At 44.0% G+C, this 26,813-nt stretch overlaps 1 long non-coding RNA gene across 2 annotated transcripts in view; it reads right to left on the minus strand.

The window, feature by feature from the left end:
• Positions 1 to 2,387: 2,387 nt before the first annotated feature.
• The window catches only part of LOC135575347 (uncharacterized), a 34,953-nt gene continuing 10,527 nt past the window's right edge, over positions 2,388 to 26,813 (minus strand). The window contains exons 2-4 of one of the 2 annotated variants that reach the window (XR_010465927.1): positions 21,030 to 21,203; positions 4,821 to 5,783; positions 2,388 to 4,265 (exon numbers count right to left, since the gene is read on the minus strand). This is a non-coding gene — a long non-coding RNA (uncharacterized LOC135575347). Of the gene's footprint in view, positions 4,266 to 4,820; positions 5,784 to 16,642; positions 17,954 to 21,029; positions 21,204 to 26,813 lie in introns of those variants that run through there. The other variant, XR_010465928.1, reaches the window with a different exon arrangement.

Consider the following 26,813-nt stretch of genomic DNA (forward strand, 5'->3'; position numbering starts at 1 on the left):
GGAAAAATATAGCCAAGATTAGATTAAAAGATTTTGGGGGCTTTTTGTGTCTTTTTTTTTTTTAATTAAAAAAAAATCTAAAAATAACCTGTTGGTGGGAGGTCGAGGTAAACATGTTTTTTTGCAGTTGTTTCAGAATATGTTTATTAGTATAGAGAGTGTCAGTTTGTCTTTCTGGCATAAATGTTAGAAATACATGTGTCTCCACCTCCAGGGATCCTGAATTTCATGCTAATGAGGTTCCTTTTTCCAGAATGAAAATGTTACACTGGTAAATGTGCAGTGCAAAGCTGATGTATTTGTTCTCTTTTAAAAATCAATTGCATGACATGAGGAACTTTAAATCAGTGGAAACAAAGCTGAGATCCAAAAGTTCTAAAAAGCTTTTAAATATATACATGCTGATTTTATTCACACTACCTGTCTGTACTCAAATTTGTAACTTTTCCTAGTAGTAGCAGAGAGGACAGTGGATTATTGGACTCATTTATATATCTGGTACCCTAAACATCCTTAGGGCAATTTTTTTTTTGCAGCATAAGATGGTGAGGTATAAAAAAAAATAATAATAGTTTGTTTCAGTGTTATTGCCCGATCATCTGATTTGAGGTTTCCAGCTTCTGAGAAATAGCAAGCAGGTGTTCCTTACACCCTTTGTCTACAATGCATAATTGTCTGCCAAATCTTTCTCTTCTTTCAGCTTTCTCTTTTCCCAAGCTGTAATTCAGGTTTTTCTCCAAGTGTGGAAATCTAAGATGACAGTGAATTTTTGTCTGCTGTTCTTTAATTTATATGGGTCTTTGGCTTCACCACTGAGCTGCTGGGTGGCCTTGGGCAATTCACTCTGGTTTCCATGTGTTGCTATTCTCGATCCCAGAAGAAAATTCTCTTGGGCAGAACCCTGCAGTCCGGTCATTCTCATCCATGGACTCCTTTAAAGCCTCCAGTTTGTGTGGCTGTACAAATAATACCGTACCACAAGACACCATGATGCTCTTCAGAGAGCCATGATGGTTCCCAGGAACATAGCTAGATGGTGTTGATAATTAGTAAGGGATGTTCAAGCCTATTCCTTCTATAAATAGTGTTGGAGAGCTTTTTTTTTTCATATTGATCACTTGTAAAGATTCTTGATTCACAGTAAAATACCCTATGTATGGCAAACCTCATGCCAAATATTGGTTTTCCTCTGACACCCAAGAGTTACTTTTTGGCAGGACCAACACTTAGACTCAGGAGGAGAAAGAAGAGATAAAGTATTGGATTCAGGACAACATTTTCCAAACTTTTGGGGATTTTTCATGGCAACCGTAGCCTCAGTTCTCGTACCTTTTGCCTCAGCATCTACAGGGGTTTGCAGTTCGAAGGCACAAGCAGCTGAGACTTGGTCATTTTAGAGTGATTATGATCTCCTGCGATTCCCACTGGCAGGGATTTCCATTCACTTGTGTTAATAGAAATGAGTCCAGTGATGTAGGTATCAGTAGAAACAAGTGTCCTTAGGTTTTTTTTTTTTTTTTTTCTGGAAAACCTCCGAAATATTTTGGTAAGATTACGTTTCTGTTTTATTTCCAGGTTTTATAGTATTATAGATAGTAGAAAGTTAAATAAACTAGTCTCAGTCCTTTGGTTTGCACTTATTTTTATATCTACCATTTCCATGAAAATCAAGAAAAAACACACACATAGGGTCAGAGTCTTATTCCGTATCAGATTTGCCCAAAGTTAATTGAATTGTAGGGAATATCTAAGAATGCTGTGAAAGTAACTTCTGGAGAGAGTAACATGAATATGTCTTGAGATAAATTTTCAGTGGGTATAAAAAAACAGTATGTGTGCATCAGAAGACTATTTATCCTTTCATGTTTTCTTTTCTTTTTTCCCTTAAGTTCATATATACACAAGAAATGCAGCTTGAAGTAATTTTAGCAAGTTGTTCTCTGGTGAAAATTAAAAAATATTAAAGGCATGTGCCAGTTTGTTGGAATGAATTACCTTTTGATACTAAATCCAAAGAAAGAAATTCTGCTTGGTAAAATGACCTGGTGCAAAATTTTTTAGATCTTGCACGTCAGACTCACAGCCGGCTATATTATGATGTGATTCTTTATTGCACAGCTGCAATAGCAAGTTATTATTAAAAGGATTAATGGTTAGAATAATGGTAATTCTCAGCAAACTATATAACATGGCAATATTGTGATATGCAATGTGAAAACGTAGTCATATTACGATAAAAAAATCTTGCACACTATGTACACATCCATATGCACACATATGGTTTCATAATATATCCTAGATTGCAAAGAACAAATGGAATTTAGGAATGATTTGGTTTACAGTTCCCTTAAGTAACATTATCTTGTTAAAGACATTAACCTCAGGCCTTTACTGTTATATATTTGCTTTTATTGTTTTCATCCTGGGGAGCAACCTGTAGGAGAGACGCTCAACAGGAAAAGAAGGTTCAAAGGGCATCAAAACATTGATTTTCAAGATGGCTGAACAGCTGTCTTGGGAGCACTGTGCAATTATGAAAAACAGACATCTCTGTTTAGCCTTCCTTATTATTAAAAATCTTTGTATACCTTTCAAGCACTAATAAATGGGGTGAGATTCAGCCTGGCTTCATCGATTTTGCTCCATGGGCTTCAGTACCCTCGCTAAGCAGAATTTAACTAGATTGAATATATTCTCCCCCCGTGCTATATGCACCCAAGCGCTGTCAGAAAGGCTGATAATGAGTCAAACAGCCTTTTTCCAAAAAGGTTTCCCGCAGCACGCCTATAGTCGTCTACACAGGATTTGTTATTTCTACATACCTTTGGGGCTTTTAGTGTTTGTTTGCTGTGAGTTTATGGGTTAAATACGCACAAATCTTAGAATATAACTTTAGGAATAGTGTTTCCATTTAAGTTGCTTGACGAGTCCAGTTTAAAACCCCTCTGGAAGCCTCTGCATGTGCTCTCCAGAATTGTTCCTATTCTTTAAAGCAGGTGTTCTTCTTTGGTTGTTCTTGCTGAAGGCCAAAGAAGCTCTTTAAATGCCTTTGGCAAACCGTACACTGGCTAACACGCTATCTAGGGGCAAATTATATCGTATGATGAGTTGCATTGTTTCCAGAGCATTTTCCACAGCTCCTCACCTGTTCTTTAAATGAGCTGGGGAAGGGGCCATGCTGTATAGTCCCAATTGCATCTTCCCCTCCTAGGCTCAGCTCTGCAAACACTCTGAGCTTAGTAGTGGTCCTAAGCTGCCTCTGGTTTGACTTGATGTGCCCATATGTGCAAATACATGTTGGCTCCTCCATTGTCTTTCCTGAGTGTGTGTCTGGAGTTCAGCACCGTGCTACAGGTAGAGGCAGGTTGACGATGGAAGAGCCTGGACTGTCTATGGAGCCCTGACTGCCAAGACAAAGCAAGTAAAACAGCGGTGGTGCTGAACTATAATAGACAAGACTATGAGAAAGGGATACTCTGGGGGAAAACCCAGCTACTCCCAATGGCATAAAAAAAGCCCCAAAACTCCAAACCAACCCACAATGTAAAATATATACATTCTTTGAGTTCCATTGCAAAAGTCATTTCTTTCCCAAATGAAAAAAATAAAAGAGCTTCCTCTGGAAAGTACTTGGTACGTAGATGCCCCAGATGCTATGACTTGTGAGCTCTTGCCTCAGGGTTTCCAATCCAGGGCAGATATTTTATGTAGTCACAGCTTCAAAGGTCATTCTGAGTATCCAATGTTTTTTTTCTCTATTTGCAGTTGTCTTCCATTAGTTAAGGCAAAGACTCTGTCAAGTGATGTCTATTCAGGAAGTCATGGCAGACAGTTCACCGGGACAAGCAGGGTCTTCAAATCTATCAGGTCTTCTTTCAGGCTACTTGCAAACTCAAGCACCAACCTCTTTAATCAGTTACAGCTGAAGGGTTATTTCTTTCCCATGACCACAAGAGATAGAGACTGATTTGGAATAGAGAAAAAACAAACAAACAAACAAACAAGCCTGAAATTGTGGGTTCTGGAACAAAAAATAGTAGCTGAGATGTGCTGTCAAATGGTGTTGCTGTCATTGCTTCCACCAGTGTGTTTGGGGCTCTGTCTTCTCTGCTGTTCCCCGAGGATGTAATTAGGATGCAGCACCATAAGTCTCCATTCATGGAGTCTCCTGGAGGCCAGCAGCTGTCCAAGGGCTTTTCCTTTTGTCTTTTCAATTGCCTGAGACTTGGGAGTTTGGAGCTATTCCTCACCATCATAACAATGTGCTGCAGAGAGAAAAAGAACAAATCCTGTGGCAATCAATTGAGGAAAACTGATGTTTCCTAAGGCAGAGATGAATAATTGTGTAGTCAGATGCTAGCTTTGTTTTTAAAATATTTATTCACAATATTTAAGAACATGATGACTGTTAAAAACATTGAATTGTGGTTTGTCAATGAATGGTATTAGGTCTGTCTTAAAACCAAAAGTTACAAAAATAGCTGAAATACAAAGATCCTGGAATGGCTTATTTGAATATATGAAGTCATCAAAATCCCTTTTTTCCCTGCTTATCCAGCCTGCTTCTATGATTTTTTCCAATGTGCTTAGGACAAAACTGTAGAATTGTGTTGTTGGATGCTGACTGGTGGAAAATGGGTTATTTAAATTCCAGGAAACGTCTGATTTTTCAACTACAACTGGCTTCTAATTAGGGAAGAATCCAGCTGTCAGCCAGGGGAGGAATTATGAAATGTGAAAGTCACTGAGGGAGATGGAGAACAATTAACATTCTCAGCCGTGTTGTCGTCATTGTACTCTCCAAACACTGGGCTGCTCACCTTGCAAACGTTTGTGGTCTGCGCGATGGACGGATCCTGTGGGAGCTGCACATGACAAGAGAACAGCTTGTTGCTTAAACTCTTCTAGGGTCAGCAAAAAGTCATGGAGGCCTGGAGTTTCTTCTCCTTGAAGTCAATAATCAAAGGTTTCAAGCCAAGTGAGTCAGGTTGTTCCAGCACAGCTCTGTTGGCTTCAGTGGGATGTGCAGTCACCAAGGACCTGACACACTGGCCTTGGTGGAGTTGGGATTACTGAAAAGCAGTTCAAGATTTCTCATCAGCCTAGTCAAAGCTGCATGTTGTGGTCCAAGGCCTCAGGAACCAGAGCCAAGCTGGGCTCTTGCTGCTGTTGTGATGGGAGGAGAAATTGGAGGAGAAAGGTGAAGCCATGAGGTAATGGACAGGGTTATAGTTGGGTTGGCATGAAAAAAACAGTTGTAGCTGATCAACTAGAGCTGGTCCAGATTTGTGATTCTGCAGAGCTTTTGGTAAAACCACCTGGGTAAGGGCAGATCATCTTGCCCTTAGTGCTTGAACTTGGGTTACAGTGGCTGGTTTCTTGCTTAGTCCATGGAAACCAGTGACTGACACTGAACTATGGAGCTCTATCCCAAGGTAGCCAACCCACCCAGCAGGAACTTGTATGAAGCAGTTTCGGGAGATGTTATCTTGTGCTGGACTGTGATTGTTATTGTTTCCTTGATTTGTACCTTCAGTTTGGATTTCTAACAGACTAGTAATCAAATGGAATGTATTGATATATTTTGAATGGCACTTAATTTAAAGCTGCCTTTGTATTAATCCAATTTTGTGTTATACATAACTCTATGGCACTATGGTATTGTGCCCACATGCCTTGAGTGAGAAGCCAGTCTTGTGAGATACAAGATACATGCATCTCCCATCGGCTCGCAAAGGTACTGGCAGGAAGACAAAGTAGCTTGGAAGAAGTTTCGATGTTATCTGAAAAATCAAAAAAATCAAGAATGTGTTATAGTTGGAAACAATCAGCAAAGATAATGCGGGACTCCAGGAGTTGGAGAAGAATCAGCCAAAAGGTGACCCTGAGGGAGTGTGTATGTGTAAATACAGAAAGCACTGAGTGTTAGAAACTGTGGTCATTGCCTGGGACAACGATGACTCCTTGGACAGGCTGGGAAAGGAGAGAAAATCATGCAAGTTCTGCTCTGCTGCTTTCGTTGCCCAAGCTGGACGTTAGTTACAGGAAAGCTCAAGCCAACAAGTTGGAGCTGAACACCCTTGTCCAGATCCAAGTTTCATCCACTTGATTTTGTGCTTGTTTATATGGGAACGACTTGGCTAGCATCAGCACTTTTTGCAATGTTGCAAAATCAGTGGAAGTGGGATCAGAATTTGGTCCAGCCTGATCTATAGCGAGTCAATTTTACTACATTGTGTTAGAAACTCAGAGCTGAACTTATGGTCGTGTTACCTCTCACTGGTTCTTAGATGTTGGACCATGGGGCACACAGTCATCCTCTCATCCTGTGAGAACCTCCCACAGGATTGGACCTACAAAGGGTGTGCTGGATTCCCCTTGTTTCATTGCTCTTTTCAATTCATCCAAGTGAAATCCCCAAGACAGGATGGGTTTGCTTCTCCACTGCCATGCAGGAAACAGCATGAAGACCTCCAAGCCAAGCAAAGAGCCCAGCTTTCAATGCTCAGATTTGACCCTTCCAGAAAACACAGGATGAACTGAGAACTTGGATTCTAAACCTGGATATGAGCCTTGGCTCAGATCTACTGATATCAGTCCTATCTCTCTTTTGGGGGTGAGATAAATATTTAAGAGTGCTCAGTTGTGTGTTTTTGTAAGGAATATGTATAGTCCTGGATAAGAAGATGAATCGCTATTGTGAGATAGTGCCTGGAACACTGTAAAGCAGCTATATTAAGACTATATTTGAGGAACAAGTTGAATAATTATTTGAAGATTAAATGCCACGTTTGTCCATAGAGAAAATGTTAATAGCTCTGTGGCTGTCACCTTTCCAACGTGAACAGTTTCACAGGAAAGGACTGATAAACCAGAAAAAGAAGCCTCAAGGAACAGGGCAGAAAGCCTGTCCCACTTGCAGTGCCAGTAAACCAAATTACCATTATTTGCTGATTAGATACTGTTGTCTTGGTAAATAAGAGTGATAAGTACAAATTAAGAAGGGGCATTTGTGGCCAAGGCTAGTTAGCACATGGTGATGGTGAAATACTGTGTTTCAGTCCTGTGCACAGTGCACAGAGTTGATTGGTAGTGGTGATGGGCAAGATGAACCATGGTGCAACCTCATGCAAAGCCTGTGAGGTGGAGCAGGGCCTGGAAAGGCTGAAAAGGTGGATTTTGGAAGAAGAAGCCTACCTCTTTGTTGTGGTCAGAAAAAGGTACAGAAACAGGGAAGGTGAAGAGGTTTACTGTATCATACAGATGGATGGAGAATGTGTGAAACCAAGCAGAAAGATCGTGCAAAGGACTGCAAAAGACCATTCCGATGTAGGTGGTGTAACTGGAAAGAGCTGAGACCCTAAAGGCTTATATATTTATAGTTGAAGTTACTAAAGGACCATCTCAGAACAGTGAGAACACTATGTCTCCTTATTCCCATTGATTCAGACTTGTGTTTGCTGGAAAACAGGACTTGGTGACAGCACAGTTGGCAAAATGTGCTTGGAGGATCTGGTACAACATGGCAGCCCCTGTGTGGGGCTCAGCAGTCAGTGAGCATCCTCTGGGAGCACATTTCCTTAGCACGGAGAGGATGCTTCAAAGAGAAAACATACCACACACATTTCCTAGCCTTTCATTCCCCTTATTTTTGGAACCAAATAGGCTGTGAGTGTTAATTAATTTGATTATATATATATATATAAAAAATACAGATACGTATGAAGCATAAGCTTGGATGTTGTTTATGTGAAATTAGTGCAGACGTTGCTGTGGGTAGATGGTGAACTGGTCACCAGGTGACCACAGATATTTATTTCTTGGTCTGCCAGACGACTTGAGTTTAAAGCATGTTGATTATTAATCATCTGTGTTAACCTGTTTGTTAGGTTAGGACCAAAACAAACCACCTTAAAAAACTTGAAGAAATAAAATAACCTTCCTCTACCTTCCACCGGAGCAGCCGTCCATCCAGCCCACTAGATTTCCGAGCTTGGAATGAGGTTTGAAGCAGAGAGAGATGACATTACACACAGCCTGTCAACACATGCTTCCAGAGCCCAGGCAAAGCAAGACAGTCTCTTTCATTACAGGTGGAAAATTGTTTTTTAAGCAAAGCTTTCGGAAGAATTACAACTGCGTGTGCGCAGCGGAAGACGACGTTTTTTGTTGAGCTGTTTCAGCTGTGTTTCCGATGCGCGTGGTCCTGTGATATGGGTTTGTTTGCTGGGATGGGATGTCGGATAAACAGGTAGTTTGTACTTTGGTAGAACCTTCCTCATCCTCGGCCAGGGAAGCCTGCTGAAATCCAAGATACGAAATATGAGAGCAGATTCCTGAAGAGGTGTGAGTTGGCCTAAGTCCATGGCATTGGTGGAGTCATGCTGATTGATGTCAGCTGAGAAATCTGCTTCACAGTGTGATGCATAGATAATATCGCTTTGCCTTGTTCTTGGAGGGATGGGAAAAGGAAAAAAGGTTATAACAAGGATGAAATTTTCATGGTTTTGAACAATAGCTTTGGAAATTCCTATTCTCACAGCTCATGGGGAATATAGCTTCTCAGGGGAGAGAAGATGACATACCTTCCTCCAGTTCCATTTTGGAAAAGTCTGCCTTCGTTTCTTCAATTCCAATCCAATGACACAATAAAACAAGTCATCAAGCATACCTACTGCTGATGCCTTCTGCATTTCTCACCCTAATAAAACATCCAACTGCTGATCACCCCGGACTGTGGACTTGATCTGAGGGCAGGACTGCAGGCGGGTGTTCTTCTACAGCTCTGATGCTGGTCTTGCTGTGGTCCCCTGGGACCACTGGAGAGGCTGAAACCTGGTGCATCTCCCAGTGCATCTCCTGGTGCATCCTCCCAGCAGGCTGCCAAGACAAGAGATGTTTAGAGGAGCTGCCAGAACAAGAGATTGAACCAGGATTTGTGTATTTTTCATCTCTGCATTGCTTCAGAGCTTGTCCTAAAACCATGGCTGGCTCAAAGATGTAGGACTTTCCTGGCATGGTTCTGCTCAAGGAGCTGGATGGTTTTGACAAACCTTTGTGGAAAAGAAACATGCAAAATAAAAGAATGTGACCTTAGGTTGGTAGTTAGTAAAGATACAAGGTAGCCTTATAGTGTGCTAAGAAATGCATAATTAATCTGTGGAACTTGCCACCAGAAGACACTGCTGAAGCCAAAGGACTTAATTATTTCAAACCCAGCCTGTAGGGTTACGTGAACATGGCTGCGTTCAATTTTGTTTGTTTGGGAAAAAATCAAAACCACAGCAGTTTGGATGAAATGAAAGCCTACAGGTTTTGATGCAGGACTGGAACCTGAGCCAAAGGGTAGAAGGAAGACAAGGGAGATTTGTGACAGGTTATTCCATAACTTCCCAATTTAGGGTTTCTTCTTGGAAGTGAGATACCAGAGAACAGAAACAACTGCTCTAATCCAGTTGAGAAATTATCTAGGAACATGCAGAGCTGAACTCCTTGGTTTCAAGAGGTAGAAAGCTGCTTCCTTGCCCCCTCGCTAAGCTCCTGAGCAAAAGGCCATTGATGTTTTCTAATGCTTTTCTTTATCTCAGCCTTCCCCCATCAGCAGATCTCTGCTGTGCACTTCAACTTGAACTTGACCACAAGTCAACAGGAGGCCTTGATAGACAGACAGATTTTTTTTTTTTTTTGCATGTCTTTTCAAGCCGGTTCCCTTCAACAGGTGTTTGCTGTGTCTGAGGTTACTCTGTTTATATAACCCTTGTTCCATTTGGAAGGATGAAAAATATCACTCGGTTTTATTGTAAACAGACTTAGGTTCTCTTAAACACTAAAAGGAAAGGTTACAAGATTAGTCAGAGGCTTCTCCTCCCCATCCAGCACCACCTTGCTTTGCTCCCCTTTTGAAAAATGCAGAGGAACCAGCAAAAAAATCCCCCTTGCCCTGATGTCGGGGTGCATGGTGAGGATGCTGCGGGGAGGCGAAGCCTCCCTGGGGCTCCAGCCCTGCACAGAGCCAGGGACCGGTGGGGGTTTGCTGCATGGGGGGTCTTTGCGTGCCACCTATCAGTTTTCAAGTACAAACTTGGATGAGTGTCCAGGTTTTATCTTCCATTCCCTGCCAACAATTCTCATTTTTTTTTTCCTTTATTTTTTTTTCTCTTGACAAGCATCCATGAGTGAAAGCCCCATCACGGAAAGACAATCTTTTATAATGACAGAAGCAGAGCCAGGGATCTGTGTCCAAGGGCTGAGATGCTGCCCTGATATGAGAAAACAGACCAAGGGTTGGCCCGAGCTTGGTGCAAGCATAAGGTGCATTTGGAGAAGAGATGTGAAAGATGGAAACCACTGGGATAGGTGTGGGATGTGGCAAAATCAGGCTAGAACAGGGTGGCTTTACTGGGGTCTCAGTGTCCCTAATGTAGACACAGCTCCCTGTGCCTTTCTGCAAGAGGTTGGCACATAGCACGGCCAAAACCAGGACAACCTGCCCCACAGTGCAGGTTTTCTCCAAGCTCTGCAGAAAACCCCAGTGATATGTATAAATGAGCTTTTTGAAAAGCCTGTGCTGGAGTCCTCGCACTCAAAAAGGGGCATGAGCATCTTGACAGGGCCTCCTAACATAAGGCATGTGTGCGTGAGCCCTGTGATGAATCATCGGGGCCTGGAACGGAGCTTTATTTAGGATGCAGAGTCAGAGAAAATTCCACCCTTGCCCTGGGAGTAGGGGAAAGCAGGTGTTTTTTTCCATAAACTGTCCTTAGCCCTAAAGTTAACGGCCATAAATTAAATAGGGGAGGGGAATAGCAGATGTTACTCTAGGAATCCAAGTGTTATGTGTGAAGGTGAAAGCTAAATAGAAGGGTGGGTTTTTTTGCTTTTTAAATTAGAATCCAAAGAAATATCTGTACCTTCTTCCTTTCCGGCTGACAGTTTGGTCACAAGGTTTTGAGAAATGCACCTTTTCCACCTTCCTCCCCAGGTCTGGCCTCTGCTGCCAGATCAGTCCCTAAGCACATTGCGAGGGATTTATTGCAGTTAAAGAACCCCCTCATATTCTTGATGAGATCTATTTTCTGCCTTTTTCCCTAAAATCCCCCACTTCCCCTCCTTGCAGTCACTCTCCTCCAAGAACCCCTGATAAGGATGCACTGGGAGCCTGGCACCCAGAATCGCCCATTTCCCCAGCTTGGTGTCCCCCATGTCCCCTGGTTTACCTAACAATCTGTGTAAACACAGGAAACATGGTTATTTTAAAAAAAAATCTGTATGCAGCTGTTTTGCAAGAGGTGTTTCATCAGGCAAGACTGGACTGATGGGGACATGGAGGGGACACAGCTCGTGTGATGTCCTCAGGGCTCTGCTTAGCATCCCTGTGATGGGAGGGGGAGCACAAAAGCCCCTGGGAAGCACCTGGGGGTGGGAAGAAGAGGGGTTGCTGATGGGAGAGCATCTCAGTCCCACCTAGGTGAGTGGAGGGTTTGGGGCCAGGTGGGTGGGGTTTGTGGGGCGGGGGTAGTTTGCTATTCAGTGGGCTGTGGTGTGCAAGGAGAGCTGCAGATCCACTGTATAAATAAATGAGGAAACTGAGGCACACTGGAAGGGCATTATGGGAAGGACAGAATCTCTCTGTTCCCCTGTGTCCTCCAGTCCCAGACTTTGCTGGAGCAAACTGCAGCTCTTCGCTAAGCCAGCCAAAGCCTGCAGCTGTGCAGGCAAAAACCAGGAGCCCAGACGCCGGGGCGATGGGCTCAGTGTGTCCCACTCGCAGGCTGCCCTTTGGCTTCTCACAGATGAGTGAAGCTGGTCTAGATTTTTCCAGCTGAGGTGATTTTGTGTTTTGCAAGGGCAGAACTAAATGCTGCTAAATATAGACACAGCTCATACAGAACCATTTGGCCCAAGGTCCACGCTCCGTGATCACCTCACCTTGGAAAAAGCTGTCCTTTGGACATGGCTTCAAACTGGGCATTTAGGAATACCCCCGGAATACCCTCAGCTTTGCAATTCTGCATAAATTGCTTTAAATTGTTTCTTTGCAAACAAGGTCAGCGACACGGGACCATTGGAGAGTCCAGTCCTGGAGCTCGGGAGGGGGCATCTTCAGCTGCCCCTTTGGACGTTATTTCCAGGTGCTTTTGTGAGTAGATACTGCAACTCCCAGCTCCTCCAAAGCAGGCAGGAGGAAAGGAAGCGGGGGAAAAGAAAAGGGGCAAGAAAAAATAGAAAACCAAAAGCCCTGGGGCTAAATTGAAGCCATTAGTAGCCTGGAACTGATGACAGCGCAATAAATTACTAATTAACCTTCAGGGTGAGTTCAACACCTTGGGGATAAGTGTGAAAACATGGAGTAATAAGCCCTGACAAAGCCAGGGAGCGGCAGCTCCCACTGGGCCAAGGCAAGTAGGACTTGCCTGCGCTTTGTGGGGATTTCTGCAGGTTATGGGGGGCAGAGAGCAGCAAAGTGGGGGCACTAGGGCTGGGACCTGGTCTGGCCTCAGCCCTAAGGCCTTAAGAAAAAAAATAACCACATTTCTGCCTTGTTTTTGCAAAACTACATCTTACTCGGATGTCTGGTTTAGTACAACCTTGCTTGAAAAAAAAAAAAGCCACCCACCGATGGGAAATATCTTCAACTGCAGGGAACGAGGGCTGGCTCTGGAGGATTTTGTTGCTGTTGTAATTACACTGATGATCAGTGCCTTGGACTAATCATATATTGCAAAGGGGTTTATATATATATATATATATTAATATATATGTATATGTCTTACTGTGTTGCAAGAAGCGGAAGAAGATCATAATTACCCCAACCTGAGCCTAGTCCCTGCAGGTTTTCTGCGGTTGTTGTTTGGATTTTATTCCCCTGCAAGGGGGGGAAATGCAATCCCGACCACCCATGGAGTGAGCGGGGCTCTTGGAAACGTGAACATGACAGGGACAGGGAGCTGTGATCGCTGGGGACCAGGACGGGGAGCTGTGATCGCTGAGAAATGGGACAGGGCTGTGGCAGGGGATGATCCCCACCTCTTTCCTGGGTGAAGATGAAGAGGCAATGGGTACTTGAAGCAGCAGATCTCTTCCCCCAAAGCCACCCCAATCTGTACAACCAGGAGCTCTGAGACCCCCTCTTCCCTTTTTATTTTTCCTCCTGGTGCTGGAGCAAGTATTTGCAAGGTTCATTCTTTGGCATCTTGCTGCTGATCAAACAAGGGACTATGCCAATAGTATTGCATCAAGACCTTTTCAGTTGTAATGGTGTATGACATTTCTGAGACCAGATATGGCTCAACTAATCATATTTTAATAGCCCTACCTTTTAGGAATGGACTGTCTTGGAGTGTACACAGTAATATTTTAATTTCTGAGCTCTGATGAGCATAATTTTGAGCAGGTATTCAGTTTCTGTATGTTATAAATTGTGCTCCCAGATGTTCAATGCCAACGAGCTATAAAGCGCAACTTCACAAATATAGTATTTAATACCAAATGTCAGTTTGGGTGTTCCACTCAATTTCCTGGAAAGATCTTTAAACTCATCTTATTTAGCTTGAATACCCAATCAGTTCCATACTCCAGCCTGAGCTATGTAATTCCGCATAACTAAGTTCTCTAATTTCTGAGATGCAAATGTAGAGCAGATGTAAAAGTGAAGTGAAGGGAAGGGGGGATGTTCCTACACTTTCAGCAACACTGGCTATCGGTGCCCATTGGATCAGAGAGGGAAAGGGCTGTCAGGCTTTGGACCCAAACCGAGGGCTGTTGGAGAGAAGGTGGGTCAACCAGATGGCCCTCAGCCCTGAGAAATCAGCCTTCTGTGGTGGTCATTGCACAGTGGGAATAAATGGTGGACCTGTCCTATTAGCAAATCTCTGTCCCATTAAATGAACCTGAGCTATCAGGCTCAAAGGAACACTGATATTTTGGGGGGCTGAGGATAAAGGCAAGCTGTTGGCTTTCTTGGCAGTGGGATGGGACAGGGAAGAAGCTGTGATCCTCTGAGACATCTCTGAGGTAGACAGAGTTGACCTCTTGTCCCACGTGATGTTCCTCTGTAGGTCTGTGGCCATCAGTTACCTCATCACCTATGAGTAACCTCTTTGATTGGCTGAAACATCTATAATTGCTGCCCATACAGTTCCTCGCACTGTCCTGGCATCACTCGTGATGGGAATTAGTAAAAGCAGAAGAAAGACCCTTTTCTTCCTCAGAGCCCTGGCTCCTGCCAGCCCATGGCTGTCCCCTCCACAGACACTGCAGCTCTGGTCAAGCCCAACACAGTTCCCCCAACGACCCAGTCCACATGGGTCAAAATTTGAGCTGGGGGAGCCATAGAATCATAGAATAGTTTGAGTTGAAGGGATATTCAAAGCTCACCCAGTGCCCCCCCTGCCATGAGCAGGGACATCTTCACCAGCTCAGGTTGCTTAGAGCCCTGTCCAGCCTGGCCTGGGATGTCTCCAGGGATGGGGCATCCACCACCTCTCTGGGCAACCTGGCCAGTGTTTCACCACCATCAGTGTAAAGAATTTCTTCCTTAGGTCTAGCCTGAATCTCCCTCCTTTAATTTAAAACCATCACCCCTTCCTGAGGGAGCAGAAGCAGACAGACCACCCAGTCTAAGGTCTCACTGGTCTGGCAGAGAATGGGGGGGACAGCATTATCTATCACCACGGGCTCTTTGAGGACTGTGAAGTTACTTGACTTTTTTTCTGCTTTAAAAAGAAATACAATAAAAATATGATTCTGGCTGCACCTTCTAAAGCAGAACTGACCAAATACCATATATAGTATCAACTAAGGACAGCCACAGACTTCCTTCCATCTCTGTAAGCCATCCCCTTTCCTACAGCACCATCCAAGTTGCATTAATCATGGGCTTCTTCAGCATAAATGGGATTAATCTTCCCTCTCACCATTTCCCTGATGTTTTGTAGCAAATCTTGGATGCGTGCGAAATGCCGTGCACCTCACAGGCACAGTGGGGAGGCAATGCAAAGGAAATGGGAGCTATTTCTATCAGGTCAAACCCCACAGTGTTTCCTGCTCCTCCAAGCAGATCAGTCCCAGGTGATCTGAGCCCAATGCACACTTAGGTCAAAAACACTCACTTTCTCCATGTTTGCTTGTCAAAAAATAAATAAATAAAAAAAAAATGTTTGCTGAGTGACCCATCCTATTTCATTGGTTTAGAGATCTCAGCAGCTTCAAAGGCTACTTCTGTGTTCTGGGCTTTGGGCTTTTGTTCTGAAAAAGCTCAGAGCGAGCTTCAGAAATTGAGCTGAGTGAATGTTTCCAGCTACCTGTCGACATCTTTGACTCCCTGGGAGTTTCTTCCTTTTCTTATTCTCATATGCATTTGCCAAAGGACTCCTTGGAGATGTGCTTAGTGTTAAACAGACGTATAATGTAATGCATGTATTCATAAACCATTAAAAAAACCCCAAACCCTTTGTGCTTTATCTAAGCTAATAACAGTCTTTCACATGGAGGATATAGGTCCTTCATGTCATGTCATAGTGTCATTATAAACAAAACTCCTTAAAATATCTTTTTCTCCTTTTTTTTTTTTTTTTTTTAAATTTTAATGGGAAAACCACTCATATTCTGCCACATGAAAGTAGATTTGCCTTAATATGTGGCCATGCTGATTACAAAGCCTCGGAGATCTTTAATTAAATCACTTGGGTTTTATGTATTTCTTTCAAAGAAAACCATCAAAATAGCATTTGTGACTCATTACAGTTATAACAGCGACGCTATCATCTTTGCCTTCTTATATTACTTATTTTTGATCAAAACCGCTGCGTGCCACACATACCTTTAGCAGCTTGTGAGCGCATATCTGAGGATGCTCCCCAGCAGCACTGAGGCACGGCTGGTCTTGGCATCCATCAAATAGAACCAGGCACATCTCTAGCTGACTCCCCAGCTGATCCCAAAAGTCCCAGCAGAGGAGCTTCATGAATACACAAGCTTAATTTATCAAAGCTTGAGGATACCCTAAAACCCCTTTGCTCATTTGCCCACAGTCCTTACAGGACTCCTCATCAGTGGCGACCTCAAAAAACACCCTTCACATGATAATGTCTGAGTGACAGGAATGTCACATCCCTCTTCCTATTGATGTTTCCACTTATTGAAGTTGAGGAGAAAGCAGTCCTGGCCTCAATGCTGTCATGCTGGCACGTGTCCCCTCGTGTTTGGGTTCCAATACCACAGGACATCCCTGTTGCCTGGCAAGTGGCATGTGGATATAATCAGCCTCAGGCAATTTATTTTTACTACTCTGTATAAACACCATGCTGAAATTGTCACTGTGATTTAAGAGGTGGCAGATTTTTCTGTTACTGATTTTTTTTTTTCTTTTCTTTCTTGACACCTTCTACTCCCTCTCTGGAATGGCAATGTACAAGCAGCTTTCACCAAGGATTTCCCAAGTGGTGGGGCATGTTGCTGAATTCTGAGCTCTGTCTCTCCAGGCTTCCCTAGATGCTTTCTTGGAGACTGCAAGAAGGAAAGGACAAAAATTATCTTTCTCTTTTGCCCAGCAACCATTTTGAGTGCTGAAAATAGAAGTATCGTTTTAAATGAGCCGCTCAGAGAGACATAATCACCGAATACAGATGAAATCACTTAAAAATTTTGAACTGGCAACCTCATATATTTTAATTACAGACTACAGTGATATTCTGCTGAAAGCAATTATGTTGTAGCTCTTCCCACACACACAGGCAGTCCCAGTTGTGCTCCACAAAGACTAGTGGTTAAACTTATAAGGCATCGTGTATGTATTTTTTTTTAATCTATTTTTTTTCATCACTTTGAAAGAAGGCAAGGGATTCACTGTTCTGGATACAGCCTTATTGTACATATGTGAGGTACATTTAGGTAGGCAAACGTAGGTACATTGATTGCAGCAACAGAAGCACGTATCTGCCGCAAGAACAACTTTTTTCCTCCACTTCTTGAATGGCCTCTTGTTTTTGCTGTGAAAATGGCCGTCCCTGCTTCGTCAGTACTTTTCAAATTTGCCACGGCCAGAAAAGATACCTCTGTTTAAAATCAGAGAAACGATCCACTAAAAAAGCTTCAAATGCAAGATATCTATTTCACTGGGTTGGACTGGCCAACGAGCATGGCTTGCTGAAATGTGGTCGAGACACTCAGATACAGTTCATGCTACTGATACCCCTTGCTCGCCCTTCAAAATTAGCCCAGATGAATGGGCCCTTTTGTAGTGAGGAAAGAAACGGGCAGAAATCACAATAATCTCTTTCTAGCCAGGCTTCTGGAGCACAGGGTGAGTCAACAGGCTCTGCCCGGTGCTGAAGAAGAAGGAAAAGAGCAATTTCTCGCGGTTTCCTTGGCATGTTGGAAACTGAAGGAGATCTTCTTGCGTGCAGCTCATTGCACCTCAGGCTGGTCGCTCCCGTTGACTCTATTCCAGCCATTCAGGCTCTGTGAGCCTGGGGACTGTGAATCGCACCCTTCACAGCCCAGCACCGTGGCCAAGAAGGTTTGTCCTGTGTCCTGGTACCCCTCAGGTGGCAGGAGGTGGCAAACATCTTCTGTCTTTGGAGCTTGGTGGCTTTCAACTTTTCCACGCACACTTCCTGGGCCAAAGCCTTCTCTTTTGGTGAGGAGTTATACTTCTTTCCTGTTATTCTAAAACTAAGTACTTTGCACATTTGGGAAGTATTATTAAGTAATAGTCTGAGTGACGGTCTGTGGTTGGAGTTAATTTCTTCCAGTTCTCAAAGTGTCTAATTACACTTTCTTCAATGCTAACTGTATGGATTGCTTCAAATGTGCAAAGACCTCTTGTTTAAGTTAAGAAAATAAAACCCTCAGTTCATCCCTCTAGAGTGAAGGTCTGGGACTAAAGACATAACCCAAATGTCTTCTGATTTCAGCATTCTTCATGGTTCTGTACATCTTCCTCCCAAGTACCCTTGAAAGAATAAAAACCAACAAGCCAGATAATACCTGTTGTAAATGCATGTCATCCCTTTTATACAATTCCAGTATTCCCCAGCTTAAAGCCAGGTCTGTCTTCAACTTAGACCTACACCAAGTGAAGACATGATTAGGCAAATGTAGGCAACCCCATTTTAAGGAGTTGTACCCCACTTCAGGTGCAATCACTGTGGTGGGGACGTCATGACTGGTTGCCTGTTCCTAGTCCAGGGTAATGTGAAGTGGGTATTGTAAAGTGAAGTGGGCATTGGAAAGGCCTTCAGGCTGGTGCATTTCGTCTTGGAGCTGGGGCAGGGTAGGAGGACTTATGTGGGATCTCTGACACACCTGAAAACAGCAGTTTGGTGAGCCACCATAACTGGGCTGCATTTGAGATTGTTTTTAGTGGTTGATAGAAGAGAAACACACCTTTCATGTGGAGACAGCTCTCAGGAGGGGGAAAAACATCTATTTGGAGATACATTTCTGCCTCTTTGCTATGGCCAGTTTAGAAAAACAAACATATCCTGCAGCTGATTTTTCTGATTACAGTTTAAAACACATAAGGTGAGTGGCAGGGGAGACATGACACGGGCAGAGCTGCTGGTGGGGCTATGAGAGGAGCCGAAAATGCACGTTGCCCTTCAGTGGCAAAGAGACAGGTTCTGGGAAGGCACCAAGAGCTCAGTCAATCTCTTGACTACAACTGACCATCACATAAGCCTCAATTCAAACCAATCACAATATACTTCTGGTCCAAGGATTTTGTCCATCCTTGGCTTTGGCCATGTTCAACATCAGGATTTCATGGTTATCAGATCATTTCCCCATTGTCAGACCATGGAGGGGAAAAACTAACATGGAGAATTGGGCAGAGTAGGTAAGATGCGCTCATAGCAATGCACAGGGCTTTGTTTTGCACAGCTAGTTTGACGCAATAACCTGGGCTGATGCTGCTGATTCAGTCGCCGTGTTCACTGACTTCTCTGAGGGATGGACATGTCCAATTTGAATGGCGGCCTGCAGGACTAGACGTGGTCTCCTTCAAGACTGGGCGAACTCACATTGTGATTTATTTTTCTTTCCTGGGGTTTGTGACTGAATCAGATGGGAGAGAGGAAGTGAAGGTTTGTTCTTTCTAAAGATTTATTTCATTACATCTGCAACAAGTCAAGAAGAGAACAGGGTAGAAAGGCTTTTGGTTTTGGGCCTGGAACAAAGCTCAGTACTTGAGATAAACAAATAGGGGGAAAGGAATTATCAGAGAAAGAGCTGGCCACAGACTTTGTTATGAGTTTTACTGTAACAAGCTGAGAAACTTTGGTAAATTAAACCGAACTGAAAGCAAACCGGGCTTGCGGGGTAAAAGGGAAGGCATATGATTGAGGTATCTCACATAAGAAAATGGTTGGTCTGTCTGTCTGTCTGTCCTTCTCTCCTACATTGCTCTTATGTGTGGAGATACTTGACATGACAAATCTTGGGAGGGCCCAGCAGGTTTCTCGGGTACATGAGTTGCCACACCGTTGACTTTGACAGCCATGAGCAAGCTCTGTTAACTCATCCATCAAATGAAGTAGTGATGCTCTTGTAGTTAAACACCAAGATACCCAAGTACCAGACAACATGTAGGAACTGATGCAGCCAGGAATTGCATTCCAGTGTGTTTTACCTGCCAGGTGTGGTGTGTGGTTATACACACAGCCAGAAACTACATTTACACACAAGACTTTTCTCAGAGTTGGCTGCAAAATTTTCAAGTATTCTATTGCAAGTAATTTTCAAAAAATGTTGCTGAACAACGACACCTTGTCCAAATTTCCACTTCGGTAAGCAGGTGTTAATAATTCTTACCTAGTGCTCAGGCCAGTGTAGGAGTTCAATTAGTCTATATAGGTCAGCAGAGGTGGTGAAAAATAACAAAAGATCTGAGTGATACAGCGTTTGTTAAAATAACAGAATTTATTTCTCTGTGAGGGGAAAAAAAAAAGCTAGAAAAGATGAAACCTTCATTTCCACAGTGTTAAATTAACAACAGCAAAAACCACTCAAAAAGAATAAACTGCATGTTAAGTAAATTTAAAAGAATTACTATAAAATGAATGCCAGCTTGCTTTTCTCGTGTTTGCAAATACTGAGTCACCAAAATCCTTTATAACACCTCCTAAAAAGCTTTGAAGAGCTTGCTGGTCACAGCTGCCCTCCATGTATCCTTAGGACCACAGTGTCCCTCAGGACGTCGGTGGCTGGGACTCTCAGCAGGACAGATAACCCCTCCAGAAGGCAGCTCATCCCACTGCAGGTCTGACAACATTTCCCAGTTACCTGTGTTGAGTGCTCCTTATCTGACTGATACCCTGTCAACCCCACTTGGGGCAAGGCTGGCGAGATAGCAAAGTGGCACAATTAGCAGTAATTAGCCTAGTGAGAAACCTACAGGTCAGTGTCTCCTGGTCCCTCCAGAGAAGCTGGTGAGGTTGGGTGGCCATTGGCCTAGTAGCCACAGGATGAGTTTTGTGTTGCCAGTTCCGTCATGTTGTTGTGTGTGATGGGGCTGGGATAAGGGGCAGAACCCCCAGGAAAATGGGGGGATGGTGGAGGTGCCTCCACCCTGGGGTGGGAGGGTGATTGGAAGTCTCACACCTCCACACAGGTGCACAGGCAGGCCACCCCACAGCATTTAGAGCCATTGGTCTCACTAAAACTGGCCAGGCTGATCTTGCATGGGGTGGTCCATGACCATAAAGGACCTTGCAAGGACCTGCTGCTCCTCACTGGTCTGCCTGAGGTGGGGAAATCTCAGGCTGGTGGGAAATTTGGAGAACTGGAGAATATGAGTCCCTTTAGTACAGTGATACTGGGGGTTTTCTAAAGCAACAAAGCCCTTGAGGTGACCCAACCACGAGTACACCCTACAGAAGAAGAGTAGAAAACCTCAGTAAAGATGAGGCTTGGGTTGTTTTGTGCACACACAGTCTAATTTGCATCGTAGCCCAGCCTGGGGCTGGTGGACAGCTGCTCCAATTGCTTGCTCCAAAAGTCAGCTTTGCCTACGCTTCGTGAGCACTCACCCTTGAGCTGAGGGTTGTCCTGTTTCCAACCCGCAGCTCCGTCCTGCAGCGTGGTCAGGGTTGTCCTCCCTCCTCCTGCACACACATGGCTCGTGCACGGTTAAAGCCCTCGTGCACGACATCTCCGAATTAATGGGTTGGCCATGACAGTCACTGGTGTTGCTGGCCAGAAACCTGTAAAGCAGAAGGAAAATGGATTTGGTGGCTGAACTACAAATACTCAATAAAGCACAGCTTGTTTCAGTGCTTTTTTATGTGGTTCTGTGCTGACTTTTTGTCCCCTAATTCACAGCAGAAGTGAAGCAGAGTGTAGTAGAGATTGAGCATGAATCCTTTGCACTTGGTTAATGGGAACAATTACAGAAGTTTCTTCTTTTTCTTTTGCCAAGCTGCGATATGAAATCATTTGCTGGGTTTCTGTTTCCATGGAAACAATTAGTTTCATACCATTTTTGTATTACACATCAGTGAAGCGATTAACTAAATGAAGGCAAACACTTCATAAATGTATTGTCTCACGCAATAATCAAGTAGCTACCAACTACCACAACTAAAATGCAACAAAAACAGCTCTGTAAAACACGAATGTGTGAGTATTTATTGATCTGATATAGCACATCATTTATGAGCCAAAACTACCCAAAATACCAAACGTGGGTGTTTAGATGTTGCAACCTTCACTGGCTTTTGAGTAAACCTCCATTTTCTCAAAGGGTCTGGTCCCCTTGAGCCATCTCCAGGAAAGGGTTTAGGGACCTGTTATGTGCTGCAGATGGACTTCAGCTGCCGATGATGCCGAGAGCTGCCCATCAGCTGCCAATCTATCTTGCAGGCTAAGGCAAGCCAAGGGCAGATGAGTTGCAGGACCCCCTAGCCCTGTGTGCTCACAGGGACGTGCCTGGTCCCCAGCCTTTCTCCAAGGACTCTCTACGTATTTCCTCCCTAAAACAAAATATACAAAGAGTCCACCCGGCACAGAGTGGAATTCAGGACTCTGCCCATTCCCTTCCGAGCACATCTGGGAACCTTTCGCTCACAGAGCCGAGCAGCTGCACAGTGAGAAAGGGAAGGAGGGAGAGGAATGGAGAGTCCCATGCTCTGCTATGGAGGAAAGCGAGGGCTGGAACAGGAATTGAATTCAGGGATGATGTGGTGGGTGGCTCTACCCCGAGGATGTTCAGCGGGAAATGGGAGGACAGGATCATGGGGAGCTGACGGGCAGCGATGACTCCCAAGACTTCAGGCTTAGTATTTCATTTCTGAAAACGAGTCACTCAGAAGTCTCTGTAGGAGTTGAGATAGCTTATTTTAATGAGTAGTTAAGGAAGAATTCACCATGCAACCCTCTATACTGGACAGTGGATCCTTATTTCTCTGAGCAACGATTTGTCTTCATCTCCTCTCTTGAGATCAAACCTTAGAGAAAAGGAAATTACCTTTTCTCCTTTGTTCAGGATTTATACACAAGTAGTTGTGGAAAAATAAATAAATAAGTAAATAAATAAATAAATAACCCATTTTCAGTTTAGCCGTTTAAGAATATAAGAATTTGGCTTGGAGCACTCTCTTTTTTCCCCCTCTCTTTCTGTGTGTATTGAAATATCTTCTGGGAAAGTGATGTGATGGACATAGAAACAGTCTCTCCCTGTTCCTGATGGGCAGTCAGAACATGTTCAGTGACCTATTTCACTGTTATTTCTTGGATTAAGACAATTAGTTGGCCCTTCCAGACAAACGCAAACAGAAATTTCACAGGAAAACGTCACATGAAATAATTCTCTGACCTGATTCCAAAGAACACCATTTCCGCATGAGGGGGAATGATTCATCAATGAGTACAAAATGGACCCCAGCTATCCAGTGCAACGGTATTTTCTGTCATCCCTTCTGCTGACAAGCTAGCAGGTGGTGAATCCTCACAACATGACACAAAAAGATATGTTCTGTGATGGATGAAAGGACCACACAGAGCTGTATCCCCATCCAGTTGAGGTGGACACCTATCCACTTGCATCTGACAGAGCTGTTTCTCCCCTTCTCCTATGTACCCCACTGCTGGATGGCTTTTTTTCTGATTTATACTTCCCTTTGCCTATAACACAGCATCTCAGTTGCAACTCATGCTGTAAGCATCTTTGTTGTCCTGTGAAGGAACCAAGAATAAGATGATGCCTAGCAGGACTAGCCGCTCTACCCAGTCCTGCCTTGGTCCTCTTGGTCCAAACTGCATGACCAAAGGTGCAGGATATGCATGGACCATGCTCATTCAGAAGACTTTAAAGCCATGTCTGTGCCTGATGCACGATTACATGCTCACAACACAGATGGGTGGCAAATCGGGAGAGAACAGGCTCAAGTCTGCACTTAATGGCCAGTGTAAACATCCCCCTGAAATCTCCCGGCAGAACCAGCCCCAACTGTCTCATTGTTATTCCCCACTCCCCTTTTACCATCCAACCTCCTGACCTTGCAAAAATATGTCTTTTCAGGGTCAAAGCTTGAGCCTGGAGCAGATGCTGATGCCTGGGATCAGGGGTGGGTGGCCCAAGGGCTGGACAGTGCAACATTCCTCTTGCTGTGGTTGAGATAAGGCAGCCCCACACCGTGATTTACTCCAGCAAAGCGAAGCTTGAGTGAATCCTGCATGTTCCCTGGCAGATGAGGCAGGAAAAATCCTGTGCAATGAAAACCTTTCAATCTGCCAATAATGGTTTTCTTTAGAAAAACATGTAATTATATACAGCTAAAAACGCCATGCTGGTCTGGACCACAAGCCATCACTCACAGCCTACAAGCCCAAACGCTCTGGAATGTACCAGGGACTGAGCTCATTTATTTCTGCCTTGGTTAACCCTGGGCCGAATTCTACTGGTTTTGAAACCTTCTCCTGGTTGGACTTCAGTAACAAAGGCGAGACAAAGAGCAGCAGCACTGTCGAGTGAGAAGAGCTTGTGTGAGATGCTTAAACTTCAGGGCTTGGGAAGGGTCAGGGCTTCAACAATGCACATGCATCTGCAGAAACATTCACTCTGGCAGAGCAATGCCAGCCCCTGGGACACCTGGTTCAGATGCTACCATCCTCAGTGAGAACTTGGAGCTACCAACCAGCCACTTTACCAGATGTGACTGGTTGTTCCCTTCATCCTTCTGGGTTGGACTCAGATGATGGCTCAAGATCCTTGCCTAGGAAAGGCATTTCCAGCACTGGTGGGTGATTGTTGAGAAATACGTTCAAGCAGAGAGATGTCCAGATTAGTCTGAGTTATGACTCCACATCTAAGGTCACACTGAGAATGTGACATCAAAACCAGGACTGAATTCCTCGAATATATAAAAAAAACTTCATTGGGTACAACAGATGACTTTGGAATTTGAGCACTTCTTTTTTTCCCATATATTCTATTACGCAACTTCTCCCTAGAAGAACACCCAGTTCTCTTCTTATGTTTTTTTAAACAAACTAAGAGAGGTAATACTAATAATCTGGTCCACAGCCTGCGACAGTTTCTTTCGTTGCTTCAGCGTGGGACAGCAGATGTTCTTAACCCTATCTGAGGAAGCTCATGGAAATGAATCAGGTAACAAATAGAAAACATACAGTTTACGCAACAGCATGTAACTGAGAAATCTTCCCTTGGCGAAACAATAGGCCCATTGTATTCCCCATCGGAGCTGTCGGTAAACTCTACTAGTCTGGGGCTGTAACGAATTAAAGGCTTCTCTGCAGCAGATACAATTGCTGCTAGTTACTAAGAAAAGCACGTTTTCTGGGTGTCTGTGGCACGTTAAATGCATGCGTTCGTGTTCCCAGCATAGTCAAAACTTGCAAAATAGTAGAGAGGAAGGTGATTACCAGACTTGGGTGAGTCAACTCTATAGTGATTTCTCCTGTTCCGTAGGATACTGTTTCTCAAGGACATGGTAGTAGGGATGCTTCCAGCCAAAACAGCTGCTGCTTTGGTAGCAGAGCTTGACAACCTGGTTGGATGGACACAAGTGCACTGGCAGCTCTTCTGCTGCCTAGATTATCAATATTCACAGTTCTTGGGCTCTGTCCTTGGAGATTTTCAGGGTTCAGCCAAACAAAGCCATGGCTGACCCCATGGACCTGCTTTGAGCAAAAGGCTGGGCTGGAGCCCTCTGAGGTCTCTCTGGATCATGCAGATGCCTGCTGAGGCTGTGACACTGGGACAGTAGGTTACAGCATGGGGTACCAAGGCATCCAAACTGGCTTTGGGCAAGGTACTAAATCTTCCCTTGAATATATTTGCAGCTCTAGTCAGTCAGCTTGGCCTATATTGGATGTACACCCATCTTTCGGTTGGAAAGACAGAGGTAGATGCTACTTGGCAATAGATGTGGGGCATTTCCAGTGGAGTCTGCACCAGCACTGTAAAGCTGCAGCTATTTGAACACCAGAAATGGTTAAAACTGATCTGTTAACACTTCTGACATGACTGTAGTAACAATTAAGGCTGTGAGACAGAAGAGATCAAATCCGGGTGGTGGAAATTAGGAAGCAAAATGCCAAGAACAATAGCTAGAACAATGTCATGAATTTCCTTCACCACGGCACCAAAACAGTGTGACACGGAATATTTTGATGGGTCTAAATAATTCAGAGCATTGGTTTCACTTAAGAAATTCCAACTAAACATGCTCGATGTTTGTGTTTTCTTTCTAAGTGTTAGGAATGGTTTGAATTGCTATCAAGGGTGCGCATCATTGGAGTGGATCCTGGGCTCCTGTATTGCTGCTCCGTGGGCTCCAAACCAGTAAACAGCTTAACAAAGCTGGGAAAAGGGAGCCTGAGACCTGTGAAATAGGCTTTCTCCTGCGTTCACTTTCCCAGAGCACACACATACCATGTGTCATGTTGAAACTGGATGCACCTGCTAGAGGAGCTGTGTGGGGGCAGACATTATACACCAGTTATAAATCCTTAGGCTATCAACAGCCTTTAGTAAACATTTGGACAATCCTTCCTACCTCTCGGTCGTCCAAATATTTGCATCACGCAGGGCTGCTAGCCGTTTCCTGACATGCTGCGTATCTAAGAATATCCCCGGATCGTAGGTCGGTTCCAGCGTGTTGTGATGGATAGTCTTATTGGATGAAATAAATGGCTTGGGGAGAAAGAAAAAAAATCTATCTGTCTCCTGATAATAAATCCAGGTCAGGATGGAGTGAAACAGCTTGCAGTTGTGGATGGTATTTTTAGAGAGCCTTTAGAACCTGCTCTGTAGCACCCAAGGGTTAATGATGAACAGCGTGGAGCTCAATTAGTGGAGATACTTCCCTTGGTGACTTGGACTGCTTTGGAGCAGGCTCTCAGAGAAATGGTTGAAGAGGGTCCTGAAAGTTCTTCCTTCCTGCTGTGCTGAGCGCAGGGTTGGAAATAGCCTGAGCCAACTTTGGATATAAAATAGGAGCCTGCTCCACCAAAGGCAGGTTTGGCAGCTTTTCCTTCAAACCAGAGCATCTCCCAGATGAATCACAGGAGGAGATCATTGCAATGCACAGAGCTTGTAATCTGTGTGCGAACCATTTAATGCAGCACAGTTGCCAAATAGAAATAAAACATGGGGTTTTTTTCTCTTAATGCAGAGAGAGGAAAGCAGCCTGGATTCTGCTTTAGCGGTAATAGGGTTTAGCAGTTAATTGGGTTTAGCAATTAATAGTCTTAAACACAAAATCCATGTTTTGTGATTAAGACTACTGTGCTAAATAATGATGTTAGGAAGATTAAGCCTTGTGACACAATAATTCTAGTCTTCTACTCAA

The sequence above is a fragment of the Columba livia genome, chromosome 13 (genome assembly GCF_036013475.1).
Source record: "Columba livia isolate bColLiv1 breed racing homer chromosome 13, bColLiv1.pat.W.v2, whole genome shotgun sequence".
Lineage (NCBI taxonomy): Eukaryota > Metazoa > Chordata > Aves > Columbiformes > Columbidae > Columba > Columba livia.